The sequence below is a fragment of the Kogia breviceps genome, chromosome 20 (assembly GCF_026419965.1).
Source record: "Kogia breviceps isolate mKogBre1 chromosome 20, mKogBre1 haplotype 1, whole genome shotgun sequence".
Lineage (NCBI taxonomy): Eukaryota > Metazoa > Chordata > Mammalia > Artiodactyla > Physeteridae > Kogia > Kogia breviceps.
Window position 1 is genome coordinate 37,257,201 of NC_081329.1, and position 20,010 is coordinate 37,277,210.

A 20,010-nucleotide genomic window follows, 5' to 3' on the forward strand; every position below is an offset into this window, starting at 1 on the left:
AAAATAAACTGCAAAATAAAGGCAGTGAGTGAGAGATAAATTCTTCGAGACTTCGTTCAGGGGCTGTCATTGAAGTTGTTTTGAGCATATATTAACACACAGAAGGATCGGACCTAAGGGAGGACACTCGTGGGTCTGAGTGTCTTCGTGAGCATGAGTCAGCAAATGCAGCCCTTGTCGAATAACACTGCCTTTTCCTGATTCCATGGACCCGAAATCTCCAAATGCAGACGACCCTTCCTACAGCGAACACATGCATGGGACAGCCACAGGATGCTACCCCATTGGAACGGCAAAAAACATGAAAAGCCACCTCATCTTCTCATATCCTGGTGCTCGGGTTCAAGCTTTCAGCCGCTTTTCTGAAAATATACCCAATTGGGGAAGTCAGCACTTTCAAAACACTCTTACTTATAACTTGGAATTGGTTCCATGGATGAACTACAACGGGGAAGAATAAGAGACGATGGCTATATATTTGGACAGGCACATGGCGCTCTAATTTCCAATGCTGAACAAGAATTGACCCAAGTCTAAGCTTGCTCTCAGAAGGAGAATTGGGCTTGAAAATTTCCTGCTGCTTTGGGACCTGTTCCGAAAGTGGGAAGTTGAGCCGGGGATCTCAGGGAGCCTATAATTCATGGCCCTACAGGATGGTAAAAGGCACGTAATGTGGAAAAATGACTTGGGTTGAACCAGAGAAAAGAACTTGAGAGCAAGGCAGAATTGCAAAACTAGGATTTCAAGAGGGAGAAGCGTCTTGCCTGGTAAGAACCTAGGATGTGGCAGTACTTCTTCAAACATGCCTTTGTCGAAAAAGGGTGTATGTCTTTATCCTGAATATCTTTAGGATAAAGGCATACACCGTTTTTGGGGAACCTGGCAGGGGCTCGGTGCAAATCAACACTACATAATGCTATCACTACCCATCAAAACAAAGGGTCATGTACGAAAAGTGTAAAGACCAGAAATGCAGGGTAACCTGGAGGTAAATCGTACCCACATTTTGTGGATTGTGGGATGAACAATGGCAATCGGCACCCTGGCGAATTCTATGGTGTATTCGAAGATAAAGTAAGAAACAATGCTACAGCACATAGGACACTTCCACTCAAGGACGTATATTTTCAAGGAAACCAAAGAACCTCAGGTCACAGGCAACCCAACGTTTACTGCTGCTCTCTTTACAAAAGCCTCGAGGAGGATACAATCTAAATTTCCTTGGACAGAAACATGGATGAAGAATATGTGATTCTTATCTACAATGATATATTACAGAGCCAGGAAATCAATGAAATAACGTCACTTGGCGCCACCGGAGTGTTCTTAGTTACAATCATTCTCAGTGAATTTAGTCACATAGAAAAAAGTGGTTTATCAAAGATATGAGGTACAGGTGGAATATAAAATTGCGTCCCTTGAACGAAATGGCAGACGACAGAGAGAATTACACATTTAGCAAACACACTTATGCCTGTAGGAGCGCAAAAGTCACATGAGGTGAGGAAAAACCAGGTGTTTTCAATGAGCACAGATACCATTCCATATAGACCAAGGAGGGAATCAAGACAACTTACTCTAAACCTCAAAGGACTGAACTCAGCCCACTTTACACACCAGAAAAGATTATTGACAACTGGTCAGAATTTGAAAAACTATTTATCTATGTCTCTCTGGAAGAGAATCTAGTGGATGCACAGCAGCAAGCAACACAGCACGGAAAATCGGCTACACCCGGTGAGAAAAATAAACTGCAAAATAAAGGCAGTGAGTGACAGATAAATTCTTCGAGACTTCGTTCAGGGGCTGTGATTGGAGTTGTTTTCAGCATATATTCACACACAGAAAGATGGGACCTAAGGGAGGACAATCGTGGGTCTGAGTGTCTTCGTGAGCATGAGTCAGCAAATGCAGCCCTTGTAGAATAACACTGCCTTGCCCTGATTCCATTGACCTGAAATCTCCAAATGTAGACGACCCTTCTACAGCGAACACATGCATGTGTCAGCCACAGGATGCTACCCCATTGGAATGGGAAAAAACATGAAAAGGCACCTCATCTTCTCATATCCTGGTGCTCGGGTTCAAGCTTCCAGCCACTTTCCTGAAAATATCCCCACTTGGGGAAGTCAGCACTTTCAAAACCTTCTTTCTTATAGCTTGGAATTGGTTCCTTGGATGAACTACAAGGGAAAGAATAAGAATCGATTCCTATATATTTGGACAGGCATATGGTACTCTAATTTCAACTGCTGAACAAGAATTGACTAAGTCTAAGCTTGCTCTCAGAAGGAGAATAGGGCTTGAAAATTTCCCGCTGCTTTGTGACCAGTTCCAAAACTGGGAAGTTGAGCAGGGGATCTCAGGGAGCCTATAATTCATGGGCCTGCAGGATGGTCAAAGACACCTAATGTGGACAAATGACTTGGGTTGAGCCAGAGAAAAGAACTTGAGAGCAAGGCAGAATTGCAAAAATGGGATTTCAAGAGGGAGACGCGTCTCTCCTGGTAAGAACCTAGAATGTGGCAGTACTTCTTCAACCATGCGATTGTCGAAAAACGGTGTATGCCTTTATCCTGAATATATTCCGAATAAAGGCATACACCGTTTTTGGGCAACCAGGCAGGGGCTCGGTCCAAATCAACACTACATAGGGCTATCACTTCCCATCTAAACAAAGGGTCATCTACGAAAAGGGTAAAGACTAGAAATTCAGGGTAGCATGGAGGTAAATCGTACCCACATTTTGTGGATTTCAGGATGAACAATGGCAATCGGCACCCTGGCGAATTCTATGGTGTGTTCGAAGATAAAGTAAGAAACAATGCTACAGCACATAGGACACTTCCATTCAAGGACGTATATTTTCAGGAAAACCAAAGAACCTCAGGTCACAGGCAACCCAACGTTTACTGCTGCTCTCTTTACAAAAGCCTCGACTAGGATACAACCTAAATTTCCTTGGACGGAAAACATGGATGGAGAATATGTGATTCTTATCTACAATGATATATTACTGAGCCAGGAAATCAATGAAATAACGTCACTTGCCGCCAAAGGAGTGTTCGTAGTTACAATCATTCTCAGTAAATTTAGTCACATAGAAAAAAGTGGTTTATCAAAGATATGAGGTACAGGTGGAATACAAAATTGCATCCCATGAATGAAATGGCAGACGAGAGAAAAGCATCACACATTTAGCAAACACACTTATGCCTGTAGGAGCGCGAAGGTCACTTGAGGTGAGGAAAAACCAGGTGTTTTCAATGAGCACAGATACCATTCCATATAGACCAAAGAGGGAATCAAGACAACTTACTCTAAACCTCAAAGGACTGAACTCAGCCCACTTTACACACCAGAAAAGATTATTTACAACTGGTTAGAATTTGAAAAACAATTTATCGATGTCTCTCTGGAAGAGAATCAAGTGGATGCACAGCCGCAAGCAACACAGCACTGAAAATCGGCTACACCCCGTGAGAAAAATAAACTGCAAAATAAAGGCAGTGAGTGAGAGATAAATTCTTCGAGACTTCGTTCAGGGGCTGTCATTGAAGTTGTTTTGAGCATATATTAACACACAGAAGGATCGGACCTAAGGGAGGACACTCGTGGGTCTTAGTGTCTTCGTGAGCATGAGTCAGCAAATGCAGCCCTTGTCGAATAACACTGCCTTTTCCTGTTTCCATGGACCCAAAATCTCCAAATGCAGACGACCCTTCCTACAGCGAACACATGCATGGGACAGCCACAGGATGCTACCCCATTGGAATGGCAAAAAAACATGAAAAGCCACCTCATCTTCTCATATCCTGGTGCTCGGGTTCAAGCTTTCAGCCGCTTTTCTGAAAATATACCCAATTGGGGAAGTCAGCACTTTCAAAACACTCTTACTTATAACTTGGAATTGGTTCCATGGATGAACTACAATGGGGAAGAATAAGAGACGATGGCTATATATTTGGACAGGCACATGGCGCTCTAATTTCCAATGCTGAACAAGAATTGACCCAAGTCTAAGCTTGCTCTCGGAAGGAGAATTGGGCTTGAAAATGTCCCGCTGCTTTGGGACCAGTTACGAAAGTGGGAAGTTGAGCCGGGGATCTCAGGGAGCCTATAATTCATGGCCCTGCAGGATGGTAAAAGGCACGTAATGTGGAAAAAAGACTTGGGTTGAACCAGAGAAAAGAACTTGAGAGCAAGGCAGAATTGCAAAACTGGGATTTCAAGAGGGAGAAGCGTCTCGCCTGGTAAGAACCTAGGATGTGGCAGTACTTCTTCAAACATGCCTTTGTCGAAAAAGGGTGTATGCCTTTATCCTGAATATATTCCGAATAAAGGCATACACCGTTTTTGGGCAACCAGGCAGGGGCTCGGTGCAAATCAACACTACATAGTGCTATCACTTCCCATCTAAACAAAGGGTCATCTACGAAAAGTGTAAAGACTAGAAATTCAGGGTAGCATGGAGGTAAATCGTACCCACATTTTGTGGATTCCAGGATGAACAATGGCAATCGGCACCCTGGCGAAGTCTATCTTGTATTCAAAAATAATGTAAGAAACAAAGCTACAGCACATAGGACACTTCCAGTCAAGCACGTATATTTTCAAGAAAACCAAAGAACCTCAGGTCACAGGCAACCCAACGTTTTCTGCTGCTCTCTTTACAAAAGCCTCGACTAGGATACAATCTAAATTTTCTTGGACGGAAAACATGGATGGAGAATATGTGATTCTTATCTACAATGATATATTACTGAGCCAGGAAATCAATGAAATAACGTCACTTGCCGCCAAAGGGGTGTTCGTAGTTACAATCATTCTCAGTAAATTTAGTCACATAGAAAAAAGTGGTTTATCAAAGATATGAGGTACAGGTGGAATACAAAATTGCGTCCCATGAATGAAATGGCAGACGAGAGAAAGCATCACACATTTAGCAAACACACTTATGCCTGTAGGAGCGCGAAGGTCACTTGAGGTGAGGAAAAAACAGGTGTTTTGAATGAGCACAGATACCATTCCATATAGACCAAGGAGGGAATCAAGACAACTTACTCTAAACCTCAAAGGACTGAACTCAGCCCACTTTACACACCAGAAAAGATTATTTACAACTGGTTAGAATTTGAAAAACAATTTATCGATGTCTCTCTGGAAGAGAATCAAGTGGATGCACAGCAGCAAGCAACACAGCACTGAAAATCGGCTACACCCCGTGAGAAAAATAAACTGCAAAATAAAGGCAGTGCGTGAGAGATAAATTCTTCGAGACTTCGTTCAGGGGCTGTCATTGAAGTTGTTTTGAGCATATATTAACACACAGAAGGATCGGACCTAAGGGAGGACACTCGTGGGTCTGAGTGTCTTCGTGAGCATGAGTCAGCAAATGCAGCCCTTGTCGAATAACACTGCCTTTTCCTGATTCCATGGACCCGAAATCTCCAAATGCAGACGACCTTTCCTACAGCGAACACATGCATGGGACAGCCACAGGATGCTACCCCATTGGAACGGCAAAAAACATGAAAAGCCACCTCATCTTCTCATATCCTGGTGCTCGGGTTCAAGCTTTCAGCCGCTTTTCTGAAAATATACCCAATTGGGGAAGTCAGCACTTTCAAAACACTCTTACTTATAACTTGGAATTGGTTCCATGGATGAACTACAACGGGGAAGAATAAGAGACGATGGCTATATATTTGGACAGGCACATGGCGCTCTAATTTCCAATGCTGAACAAGAATTGACCCAAGTCTAAGCTTGCTCTCGGAAGGAGAATTGGGCTTGAAAATGTCCTGCTGCTTTGGGACCAGTTCCGAAAGTGGGAAGTTGAGCCGGGGATCTCAGGGAGCCTATAATTCATGGCCCTGCAGGATGGTAAAAGGCACGTAATGTGGAAAAATGACTTGGGTTGAACCAGAGAAAAGAACTTGAGAGCAAGGCAGAATTGCAAAACTGGGATTTCAAGAGGGAGAAGCGTCTCGCCTGGAAAGAACCTAGGATGTGGCAGTACTTCTTCAAATATGCCTTTGTCGAAAAAGGGTGTATGCCTTTATCCTGAATATCTTTAGGATAAAGGCATACACCGTTTTTGGGGAACCAGGCAGGGGCTCGGTGCAAATCAACACTACATAGTGCTATCACTTCCCATCTAAACAAAGGGTCATCTAAGAAAAGTGTAAAGACGAGAAATTCAGGGTAGCATGGAGGTAAATCGTACCCACATTTTGTGGATTCCAGGATGAACAATGGCAATCAGCACCCTGGCGAAGTGTATGGTGTATTCAAAAATAATGTAAGAAACAAAGCTACAGCACATAGGACACTTCCACTCAAGGACGTATATTTTCAAGAAAACCAAAGAACCTCAGGTCACAGGCAACCCAACGTTTACTGCTGCTCTCTTTACAAAAGCCTCGACTAGGATACAATCTAAATTTCCTTGGACGGAAAACATGGATGGAGAATATGTGATTCTTATCTACAATGATATATTACTGAGCCAGGAAATCAATGAAATAACGTCACTTGCCGCCAAAGGAGTGTTCGTAGTTACAATCATTCTCAGTAAATTTAGTCACATAGAAAAAAGTGGTTTATCAAAGATATGAGGTACAGGTGGAATACAAAATTGCGTGCCATGAATGAAATGGCAGACGAGAGAAAGCATCACACATTTAGCAAACACACTTATGCCTGTAGGAGCGCGAAGGTCACTTGAGGTGAGGAACAACCAGGTGTTTCCAATGAGCACAGATACCATTCCATATAGACCAAAGAGGGAATCAAGACAACTTACTCTAAACCTCAAAGGACTGAACTCAGCCCACTTTACACACCAGAGAAGATTATTTACAAATGGTTAGAATTTGAAAAACAATTTATCGATGTCTCTCTGGAAGAGAATCAAGTGGATGCACAGCCGCAAGCAACACAGCACTGAAAATCGGCTACACCCCGTGAGAAAAATAAACTGCAAAATAAAGGCAGTGAGTGAGAGATAAATTCTTCGAGACTTCGTTCAGGGGCTGTCATTGAAGTTGTTTTGAGCATATATTAACACACAGAAGGATCGGACCTAAGGGAGGACACTCGTGGGTCTGAGTGTCTTCGTGAGCATGAGTCAGCAAATGCAGCCCTTGTCGAATAACACTGCCTTTTCCTGATTCCATGGACCCGAAATCTCCAAATGCAGACGACCCTTCCTACAGCGAACACATGCATGGGACAGCCACAGTATGCTACCCCATTCGAACGGCAAAAAAACATGAAAATCCACCTCATCTTCTCATATCCTGGTGCTCGGGTTCAAGCTTTCAGCCGCTTTTCTGAAAATATACCCAATTGGGGAAGTCAGCACTTTCAAAACACTCTTACTTATAACTTGGAATTGGTTCCATGGATGAACTACAATGGGGAAGAATAAGAGACGATGGCTATATATTTGGACAGGCACATGGCGCTCTAATTTCCAATGCTGAACAAGAATTGACCCAAGTCTAAGCTTGCTCTCGGAAGGAGAATTGGGCTTGAAAATGTCCTGCTGCTTTGGGACCAGTTCCGAAAGTGGGAAGTTGAGCCGGGGATCTCAGGGAGCCTATAATTCATGGCCCTGCAGGATGGTAAAAGGCACGTAATGTGGAAAAATGACTTGGGTTGAACCAGAGAAAAGAACTTGAGAGCAAGGCAGAATTGCAAAACTGGGATTTCAAGACGGAGAAGCGTCTCGCCTGGTAAATACCTAGGATGTGGCAGTACTTCTTCAAACATGCCTTTGTCAAAAAAGGGTGTATGCCTTTATCCTGAATATATTCCGAATAAAGGCATACACCGTTTTTGGGGAACCAGGCAGGGGCTCGGTGCAAATCAAAACTACATAATGCTATCACTTCCCATCAAAACAAAGGGTCATGTACGAAAAGTGTAAAGACAAGAAATGCAGGGTAACGTGGAGGTAAATCGTACCCACATTTTGTGGATTGTGAGATGACCAATTGCAATCGGCACCCTGGCGAATTCTATGGTGTATTCGAAGATAAAGTAAGAAACAATGCTACAGCACTTAGGACACTTCCACTCAAGGACGTATATTTTCAAGGAAACCAAAGAACGTTAGGTCACAGGCAACCGAACGTTTACTGCTGCTCTCTTTACAAAAGCCTCGACTAGGATACAATCTAAATTTCCTTGGACGGAAACATGGATGAAGAATATGTGATTCTTATCTACAATGATATATAACAGAGCCAGGAAATCAATGAAATAACGTCACTTGGCGCCACCGGAGTGTTCTTAGTTACAATCATTCTCAGTGAATATAGTCACATAGAAAAAAGTGGTTTATCAAAGATATGAGGTACAGGTGGAATATAAAATTGCATCCCTTGAAAGAAATGGCAGACGACAGAGAGAATTACACATTTAGCAAACACACTTATGCCTGTAGGAGCGCAAAGGTCACATGAGGTGAGGAAAAACCAGGTGTTTTCAATGAGCACAGATACCATTCCGTATAGACCAAGGAGGGAATCAAGACAACTTACTCTAAACCTCAAAGGACTGAACTCAGCCCACTTTACACACCAGAAAAGATTATTGACAACTGGTCAGAATTTGAAAAACAATTTATCTATGTCTCTCTGGAAGAGAATCTAGTGGATGCACAGCAGCAAGCAACACAGCACTGAAAATCGGCTACACCACGTGAGAAAAATAAACTGCAAAATAAAGGCAGTGAGTGACAGATAAATTCTTCGAGACTTCGTTCAGGGGCTGTGATTGGAGTTGTTTTCAGCATATATTAACACACAGAATGATGGGACCTAAGGGAGGAAAATCGTGGGTCTGAGCGTCTTCGTGAGCATGAGTCAGCAAATGCAGCCCTTGTAGAATAACACTGCCTTGCCCTGATTCCATGGACCCGAAATCTCCAAATGTAGACGACCCTTCTACAGCGAACACATGCATGGGTCAGCCAAAGGATGCTACCCCATTGGAATGGGACAAAACATGAAAAGGCACCTCATCTTCTCATATCCTGGTGCTCGGGTTCAAGCTTCCAACCACTTTCCTGAAAATATCCCCACTTGGGGAAGTCAGCACTTTCAAAACCTTCTTTCTTATAGCTTGGAATTGGTTCCATGGATGAACTACAATGGGGAAGATTAAGACACGATGCCTATATATTTAGACAGGCATATGGTGCTCTAATTTCAACTGCTGAACAAGAATTGACCCAAGTCTAAGCTTGCTCTCAGAAGGAGAATAGGGCTTGAAAATTTCCCGCTGCTTTGTGACCAGTTCCAAAAGTGGGAAGTTGAGCAGGGGATCTCAGCGAGCCTATAATTCATGGGCCTGCAGGATGGTCAAAGACACCTAATGTGGACAAATGACTTGGGTTGAGCCAGAGAAAAGAACTTGAGAGCAAGGCAGAATTGCACAAATGGGATTTCAAGAGGGAGACGCGTCTCGCCTGGTAAGAACCTAGAATGTGGCAGTACTTCTTCAACCATGCCTTTGTCGAAAAACGGTGTATGCCTTTATCCTGAATATATTCCGAATAAAGGCATACACCGTTTTTGGGCAACCAGGCAGGGGCTCGGTGCAAATCAACACTACATAGTGCTATCACTTCCCATCTAAACAAAGGGTCATCTACGAAAAGTGTAAAGAGTAGAAATTCAGGGTAGCATGGAGGTAAATCGTACCCACATTTTGTGGATTGTGGGATGACCAATGGCAATCGGCACCCTGCCGAATTCTATGGTGTATTCGAAGATAAAGTAAGAAACAATGCTACAGCACATAGGACACTTCCATTCAAGGACGTATATTTTCAGGAAAACCAAAGAAACTCAGGTCACAGGCAACCCAACGTTTATTGCTGCTCTCTTTACAAAAGCCTCGACTAGGATACAATCTAAATTTCCTTGGACGGAAAACATGGATGGAGAATATGTGATTCTTATCTACAATGATATATTACTGAGCCAGGAAATCAATGAAATAACGTCACTTGCCGCCAAAGGAGTGTTCGTAGTTACAATCATTCTCAGTAAATTTATTCACATAGAAAAAAGTGGTTTATCAAAGATATGAGGTACAGGTGGAATACAAAATTGCGTCCCATGAATAAAATGGCAGACGAGAGAAAGCATCACACATTTAGCAAACACACTTATGCCTGTAGGAGCGCGAAGGTCACTTGAGGTGAGGAAAAAACAGGTGTTTTCAATGAGCACAGATACCATTCCATATAGACCAAAGAGGGCATCAAGACAACTTACTCTAAACCTCAAAGGACTGAACTCAGCCCACTTTACACACCAGAAAAGATTATTTACAACTGGTTAGAATTTGAAAAACAATTTATCGATGTCTCTCTGGAAGAGAATCAAGTGGATGCACAGCAGCAAGCAACACAGCACTGAAAATCGGCTACACCCCGTGAGAAAAATAAACTGCAAAATAAAGGCAGTGAGTGAGAGATAAATTCTTCGAGACTTCGTTCAGGGGCTGTCATTGAAGTTGTTTTGAGCATATATTAACACACAGAAAGATCGGACCTAAGGGAGGACACCCGTGGGTCTGAATGTCTTCGTGAGCATGAGTCAGCAAATGCAGCCCTTGTCGAATAACACTGCCTTTTCCTGATTCCATGGACCCGAAATCTCCAAATGCAGACGACCCTTCCTACAGCGAACACATGCATGGGACAGCCACAGGATGCTACCCCATTGGAACGGCAAAAAACATGAAAAGCCACCTCATCTTCTCATATCCTGGTGCTCGGGTTCAAGCTTTCAGCCGCTTTTCTGAAAATATACCCAATTGGGGAAGTCAGCACTTTCAAAACACTCTTACTTATAACTTGGAATTGGTTCCATGGATGAACTACAATGGGGAAGAATAAGAGACGATGGCTATATATTTGGACAGGCACATGGCGCTCTAATTTCCAATGCTGAACAAGAATTGACCCACGTCTAAGCTTGCTCTCGGAAGGAGAATTGGGCTTGAAAATTTCCTGCTGCTTTGGGACCAGTTCCGAAAGTGGGAAGTTGAGCCGGGGATCTCAGGGAGCCTATAATTCATGGCCCTGCAGGATGGTAAAAGGCACGTAATGTGGAAAAATGACTTGGGTTGAACCAGAGAAAAGAACTTGAGAGCAAGGCAGAATTGCAAAACTGGGATTTCAAGAGGGAGAAGCCTCTCGCCTGGTAAGAACCTAGGATGTGGCAGTACTTCTTCAAACATGCCTTTGTCGAAAAAGGGTGTATGCCTTTATCCTGAATATCTTTAGGATAAAGGCATACACCGTTTTTGGGCAACCAGGCAGGGGCTCGGTGCAAATCAACACTACATAGTGCTATCACTTCCCATCTAAACAAAGGGTCATCTACGAAAAGTGTAAAGACTAGAAAATCAGGGTAGCATGGAGGTAAATCGTACCCACATTTTGTGGATTCCAAGATGAACAATGGCAATCGGCACCCTGGCGAAGTCTATGGTGTATTCAAAAATAATGTAAGAAAAAAAGCTACAGCACATAGGACACTTCCACTCAAGGACGTATATTTTCAAGAAAACCAAAGAACCTCAGGTCACAGGCAACCCAACGTTTTCTGCTGCTCTCTTTACAAAAGCCTCGACTAGTATACAATCTAAATTTCCTTGGACGGAAAACATGGATGGAGAATATGTGATTCTTATCTACAATGATATATTACTGAGCCAGGAAATCAATGAAATAACGTCACTTGCCGCCAAAGGAGTGTTCGTAGTTACAATCATTCTCAGTAAATTTAGTCACATAGAAAAAAGTGGTTTATCAAAGATATGAGGTACAGGTGGAATACAAAATTGCGTCCCATGAATGAAATGGCAGACGAGAGAAAGCATCACACATTTAGCAAACACACTTATGCCTGTAGGGGCGCGAAGGTCACTTGAGGTGAGGAAAAAACAGGTGTTTTCAATGAGCACAGATACCATTCCATATAGACCAAAGAGGGCATCAAGACAACTTACTCTAAACCTCAAAGGACTGAACTCAGCCCACTTTACACACCAGAAAAGATTATTTACAACTGGTTAGAATTTGAAAAACAATTTATCGATGTCTCTCTGGAAGAGAATCAAGTGGATGCACAGCCGCAAGCAACACAGCACTGAAAATCGGCTACACCCCATGAGAAAAATAAACTGCAAAATAAAGGCAGTGAGTGAGAGATAAATTCTTCGAGACTTCGTTCAGGGGCTGTCATTGAAGTTGTTTTGAGCATATATTAGCACACAGAAGGATCGGACCTAAGGGAGGACACTCGTGGGTCTGAGTGTCTTCGTGAGCATGAGTCAGCAAATGCAGCCCTTGTCGAATAACACTGCCTTTTCCTGATTCCATGGACCCGAAATCTCCAAATGCAGACGACCCTTCCTACAGCGAACACATGCATGGGACAGCCACAGGATGCTACCTCATTGGAACGGCAAAAAACATGAAAAGCCACCTCATCTTCTCATATCCTGGTGCTCGGGTTCAAGCTTTCAGCCGCTTTTCTGAAAATATACCCAATTGGGGAAGTCAGCACTTTCAAAACACTCTTACTTATAACTTGGAATTGGTTCCATGGATGAACTACAACGGGGAAGAATAAGAGACGATGGCTATATATGTGGACAGGAACATGGCGCTCTAATTTCCAATGCTGAACAAGAATTGACCCAAGTCTAAGCTTGCTCTCAGAAGGAGAATTGGGCTTGAAAATTTCCTGCTGCTTTGGGACCAGTTCCGAAAGTGGGAAGTTGAGCCGGGGATCTCAGGGAGCCTATAATTCATGGCCCTACAGGATGGTAAAAGGCACGTAATGTGGAAAAATGACTTGGGTTGAACCAGAGAAAAGAACTTGAGAGCAAGGCAGAATTGCAAAACTGGGATTTCAAGAGGGAGAAGCGTCTCGCCTGGTAAGAACCTAGGATGTGGCAGTACTTCTTCAAACATGCCTTTGTCGAAAAAGGGTGTATGCCTTTATCCTGAATATCTTTAGGATAAAGGCATACACCGTTTTGGGGGAACCAGGCAGGGGCTCGGTGCAAATCAACACTACATAATGCTATCACTTCCCATCAAAACAAAGGGTCATGTACGAAAAGTGTAAAGACCAGAAATGCAGGGTAACGTGGAGGTAAATCGTACCCACATTTTGTGGATTGTGGGATGAACAATGGCAATCGGCACCCTGGCGAATTCTATGGTGTATTCGAAGATAAAGTAAGAAACAATGCTACAGCACATAGGACACTTCCACTCAAGGACGTATATTTTCAAGGAAACCAAAGAACCTCAGGTCACAGGCAACCCAACGTTTACTGCTGCTCTCTTTACAAAAGCCTCGACGAGGATACAATCTAAATTTCCTTGGACAGAAACATGGATGAAGAATATGTGATTCTTATCTACAATGATATATTACAGAGCCAGGAAATCAATGAAATAACGTCACTTGCGCCACCGGAGTGTTCTTAGTTACAATCATTCTCAGTGAATTTAGTCACATAGAAAAAAGTGGTTTATCAAAGATATGAGGTACAGGTGGAATATAAAATTGCGTCCCTTGAACGAAATGGCAGACGACAGAGAGAATTACACATTTAGCAAACACACTTATGCCTGTAGGAGCGCAAAGGTCACATGAGGTGAGGAAAAACCAGGTGTTTTCAATGAGCACAGATACCATTCCATATAGACCAAGGAGGGAATCAAGACAACTTACTCTAAACCTCAAAGGACTGAACTCATCCCACTTTACACACCAGAAAAGATTATTGACAACTGGTCAGAATTTGAAAAACAATTTATCTATGTCTCTCTGGAAGAGAATCTAGTGGATGCACAGCAGCAAGCAACACAGCACGGAAAATCGGCTACACCCGGTGAGAAAAATAAACTGCAAAATAAAGGCAGTGAGTGACAGATAAATTCTTCGAGACTTCGTTCAGGGGCTGTGATTGGAGTTGTTTTCAGCATATATTCACACACAGAACGATGGGACCTAAGGGAGGACAATCCTGGGTCTGAGTGTCTTCGTGAGCATGAGTCAGCAAATGCAGCCCTTGTAGAATAACACTGCCTTGCCCTGATTCCATTGACCCGAAATCTCCAAATGTAGATGACCCTTCTACAGCGAACACATGCATGGGACAGCCACAGGATGCTACCGCATTGGAACAGCAAAAAAAACATGAAAAGCCACCTCATCTTCTCATACCCTGGTGCTCGGGTTCAAGCTTTCAGCCGCTTTTCTGAAAATATACCCAATTGGGGAAGTCAGCACTTTCAAAACACTCTTACTTAACTTGGAATTGGTTCCATGGATGAACTACAACGGGGAAGAATAAGAGACGATGGCTATATATTTGGACAGGCACATGGCGCTCTAATTTCCAATGCTGAACAAGAATTGACCCAAGTCTAAGCTTGCTCTCGGAAGGAGAATTGGGCTTGAAAATGTCCTGCTGCTTTGGGACCAGTTCCGAAAGTGGGAAGTTGAGCCGGGGATCTCAGGGAGCCTATAATTCATGGCCCTGCAGGATGGTAAAAGGCACGTAATGTGGAAAAATGACTTGGGTTGAACCAGAGAAAAGAACTTAAGAGCAAGGCAGAATTGCAAAACTGGGATTTCAAGAGGGAGAAGCGTCTCGCCTGGTAAGAACCTAGGATGTGGCAGTACTTCTTCAAACATGCCTTTGTCGAAAAAGGGTGTATGCCTTTATCCTGAATATATTCCGAATAAAGGCATACACCGTTTCTGGGCAACCAGGCAGGGGCTCGGTGCAAATCAACACTACATAGTGCTATCACTTCCCATCTAAACAAAGGGTCAACTACGAAAAGTGTAAAGACTAGAAATTCAGGGTAGCATGGAGGTAAATCGTACCCACATTTTGTGGATTGTGGGATGACCAATTGCAATCGGCACCCTGGCGAATTCTATGGTGTATTCGAAGATAAAGTAAGAAACAATGCTACAGCACATAGGACACTTCCACTCAAGGACGTATATTTTCAAGAAAACCAAAGAACCTCAGGTCACAGGCAACCCAACGTTTTCTGCTGCTCTCTTTACAAAAGCCTCGACTAGGATACAATCTAAATTTCCTTGGACGGAAAACATGGATGGAGAATATGTGATTCTTATCTACAATGATATATTACTGAGCCAGGAAATCAATGAAATAACGTCACTTGCCGCCAAAGGAGTGTTCGTAGTTACAATCATTCTCAGTAAATTTAGTCACATAGAAAAAAGTGGTTTATCAAAGATATGAGGTACAGGTGGAATACAAAATTGCGTCCCATGAATGAAATGGCAGACGAGAGAAAGCATCACACATTTAGCAAACACACTTATGCCTGTAGGAGCGCGAAGGTCACTTGAGGTGAGGAAAAACCAGGTGTTTTCAATGAGCACAGATACCATTCCATATAGACCAAAGAGGGAATCAAGACAACTTACTCTAAACCTCAAAGGACTGAACTCAGCCCACTTTACACACCAGAAAAGATTATTTACAACTGGTTAGAATTTGAAAAACAATTTATCGATGTCTCTCTGGAAGAGAATCAAGTGGATGCACAGCAGCAAGCAACACAGCACTCAAAATCGGCTACACCCCGTGAGAAAAATAAACTGCAAAATAAAGGCAGTGAGTGAGAGATAAATTCTTCGAGACTTCGTTCAGGGGCTGTCATTGAAGTTGTTTTGAGCATATATTAACACACAGAAGGATCGGACCTAAGGGAGGACACTCGTGGGTCTGAGTGTCTTCGTGAGCATGAGTCAGCAAATGCAGCCCTTGTCGAATAACACTGCCTTTTCCTGATTCCATGGACCCGAAATCTCCAAATGCAGACGACCCTTCCTACAGCGAACACATGCATGGGACAGCCACAGGATGCTACCCCATTGGAACGGCAAAAAAACATGAAAAGCCACCTCATCTTCTCATATCCTGGTGCTCGGGTTCAAGCTTTCAGCCGCTTTTCTGAAAATATACCCAATTGGGGAAGTCAGCACTTTCAAAACACTCTTACTTATAACTTGGAATTGGTTCCATGGATGAACTACAATGGGGAAGAATAAGAGACGATGGCTATATATTTGGACAGGCACATGGCGCTCTAATTTCCAATGCTGAACAAGAATTGACCCAAGTCTAAGCTTGCTCTCAGAAGGAGAATAGGGCTTGAAAATTTTCCGCTGATTTGTGACCAGTTCCAAAAGTGGGAAGTTGAGCAGGGGATCTCAGCGAGCCTATAATTCATGGGCCTGCAGGATGGTCAAAGACACCTAATGTGGACAAATGACTTGGGTTGAGCCAGAGAAAAGAACTTGAGAGCAAGGCAGAATTGCAAAAATGGGATTTCAAGAGGGAGAAGCGTCTCGCCTGGTAAGAACCTAGAATGTGGCAGTACTTCTTCAAACATGCCTTTGTTGAAAAACGGTGTATGCCTTTATCCTGAATATATTCCGAATAAAGGCATACACCGTTTTTGGGCAACCAGGCAGGGGCTCGGTGCAAATCAACACTACATAGTGCTATCACTTCCCATCTAAACAAAGGGACATCTACGAAAAGTGTAAAGACTAGAAATTCAGGGTAGCATGGAGGTAAATCGTACCCACATTTTGTGGATTCCAGGATGAACAATGGCAATCGGCACCCTGGCGAAGTCTATGGTGTATTCAAAAATAATGTAAGAAACAAAGCTACAGCACATAGGACACTTCCACTCAAGGACGTATATTTTCAAGAAAACCAAAGAACCTCAGGTCACAGGCAACCCAACGTTTACTGCTGCTCTCTTTACAAAAGCCTCGACTAGGATACAATCTAAATTTCCTTGGACGGAAAACATGGATGGAGAATATGTGATTCTTATCTACAATGATATATTACTGAGCCAGGAAATCAATGAAATAACGTCCCTTGCCGCCAAAGGAGTGATCGTAGTTACAATCATTCTCAGTAAATTTAGTCACATAGAAAAAAGTGGTTTATCAAAGATATGAGGTACAGGTGGAATACAAAATTGCGTCCCATGAATGAAATGGCAGACGAGAGAAAGCATCACACATTTAGCAAACACACTTATGCCTGTAGGAGCGCGAAGGTCACTTGAGGTGAGGAACAACCAGGTGTTTCCAATGAGCACAGATACCATTCCATATAGACCAAAGAGGGCATCAAGACAACTTACTCTAAACCTCAAAGGACTGAACTCAGCCCACTTTACACACCAGAAAAGATTATTTACAACTGGTTAGAATTTGAAAAACAATTTATCGATGTCTCTCTGGAAGAGAATCAAGTGGATGCACAGCCGCAAGCAACACAGCACTGAAAATCGGCTACACCCCGTGAGAAAAATAAACTGCAAAATAAAGGCAGTGAGTGAGAGATAAATTCTTCGAGACTTCATTCAGGGGCTGTCATTGAAATTGTTTTGAGCATATATTAACACACAGAAGGATCGGACCTAAGGGAGGACAGTCGTGGGTCTGAGTGTCTCCGTGAGCATGAGTCAGCAAATGCAGCCCTTGTCGAATAACACTGCCTTTTCCTGATTCCATGGACCCGAAATCTCCAAATGCAGACGACCCTTCCTACAGCGAACACATGCATGGGACAGCCACAGGATGCTACCCCATTGGAACGGCAAAAAACATGAAAAGCCACCTCATCTTCTCATATCCTGGTGCTCGGGTTCAAGCTTTCAGCCGCTTTTCTGAAAATATACCCAATTGGGGAAGTCAGCACTTTCAAAACACTCTTACTTATAACTTGGAATTGGTTCCATGGATGAACTACAATGGGGAAGAATAAGAGACGATGGCTATATATTTGGATAGGCACATGGCGCTCCAATTTCCAATGCTGAACAAGAATTGACCCAAGTCTAAGCTTGCTCTCGGAAGGAGAATTGGGCTTGAAAATTTCCTGCTGCTTTGGGACCAGTTCCGAAAGTGGGAAGTTGAGCCGGGGATCTCAGGGAGCCTATAATTCATGGCCCTGCAGGATGGTAAAAGGCACGGAATGTGGAAAAATGACTTGGGTTGAACCAGAGAAAAGAACTTGAGAGCAAGGCAGAATTGCAAAACTGGGATTTCAAGAGGGAGAAGCGTCTCGCCTGGTAAGAACCTAGGATGTGGCAGTACTTCTTCAAACATGCCTTTGTCGAAAAAGGGTGTATGACTTTATCCTGAATATCTTTAGGATAAAGGCATACACCGTTTTTGGGGAACCAGGCAGGGGCTCGGTGCAAATCAACACTACTTAATGCTATCACTTCCCATCAAAACAAAGGGTCATGTACGAAAAGTGTAAAGACCAGAAATGCAGGGTAACGTGGAGGTAAATCGTACCCACATTTTGTGGATTGTGGGATGAACAATGGCAATCGGCACCCTGGCGAATTCTATGGTGTATTCGAAGATAAAGTAAGACACAATGCTACAGCACATAGGACACTTCCACTCAAGGACGTATATTTTCAAGGAAACCAAAGAACCTTAGGTCACAGGCAACCCAACGTTTACTGCTGCTCTCTTTACAAAAGCCTCGACTAGGATACAATCTAAATTTCCTTTGACGGAAACATGGATGAAGAATATGTGATTCTCATCTACAATGATATATTACAGAGCCAGGAAATCAATGAAATAACGTCACTTGGCGCCACCGGACTGTTCTTAGTTACAATCATTCTCAGTGAATATAGTCACGTAGAAAAAAGTGGTTTATCAAAGATATGAGGTACAGGTAGAATATATAATTGCGTCCCTTGAATGAAATGGCAGACGACAGAGAGAATTACACATTTAGCAAACACACTTATGCCTGTAGGAGCGCAAAGGTCACATGAGGTGAGGAAAAACCAGGTGTTTTCAATGAGCACAGATACCATTCCGTATAGACCAAGGAGGGAATCAAGACAACTTACTCTAAACCTCAAAGGAGTGAACTCAGCCCACTTTACACAGCAGAAAAGATTATTGACAACTGGTCAGAATTTGAAAAACAATTTATCTATGTCTCTCTGGACGAGAATCTACTGGATGCACAGCAGCAAGCAACACAGCACGGAAAATCGGCTACACCCGGTGAGAAAAATAAACTGCAAAATAAAGGCAGTGAGTGACAGATAAATTCTTCGAGACTTTGTTCAGGGGCTGTGATTGGAGTTGTTTTCAGCATATATTCACACACAGAATGATGGGACCTAAGGGAGGACAATCGTGGGTCTGAGTGTCTTCGTGAACATGAGTCAGCAAATGCAGCCCTTGTAGAATAACACTGCCTTGCCCTGATTCCATTGACCCGAAATCTCCAAATGTAGATGACCATTCTACAGCGAACACATGCATGGGTCAGCCACAGGATGCTACCCCATTGGAACGGGAAAAAACATGAAAAGGCACCTCATCTTCTCATATACTTGTACTCGGGTTCAAGCTTCCAGCCACTTTCCTGAAAATATCCCCACTTGGGGAAGTCAGCACTTTCAAAACCTTCTTTCTTATAGGTTGGAATTGGTTCCAAGCATGAACTACAACGGGGAAGAATAAGACACGATGCCTATATATTTGGACAGGCATATGGTGCTCTAATTTCAACTGCTGAACAAGAATTGACCCAAGTCTAAGCTTGCTCTCAGAAGGAGAATAGGGCTTGAAAATTTCCCGCTGATTTGTGACCAGTTCCAAAAGTGGGAAGTTGAGCAGGGGATCTCAGCGAGCCTATAATTCATGGGCCTGCAGGATGGTCAAAGACACCTAATGTGGACAAATGACTTGGGTTGAGCCAGAGAAAAGAACTTGAGAGCAAGGCAGAATTGCAAAACTGGGATTTCAATAGGGAGAATCGTCTCTCCTGGTAAGAACCTAGGATGTGGCAGTACTTCTTCAAACATGCCGTTGTCGAAAAAGGGTGTATGCCTTT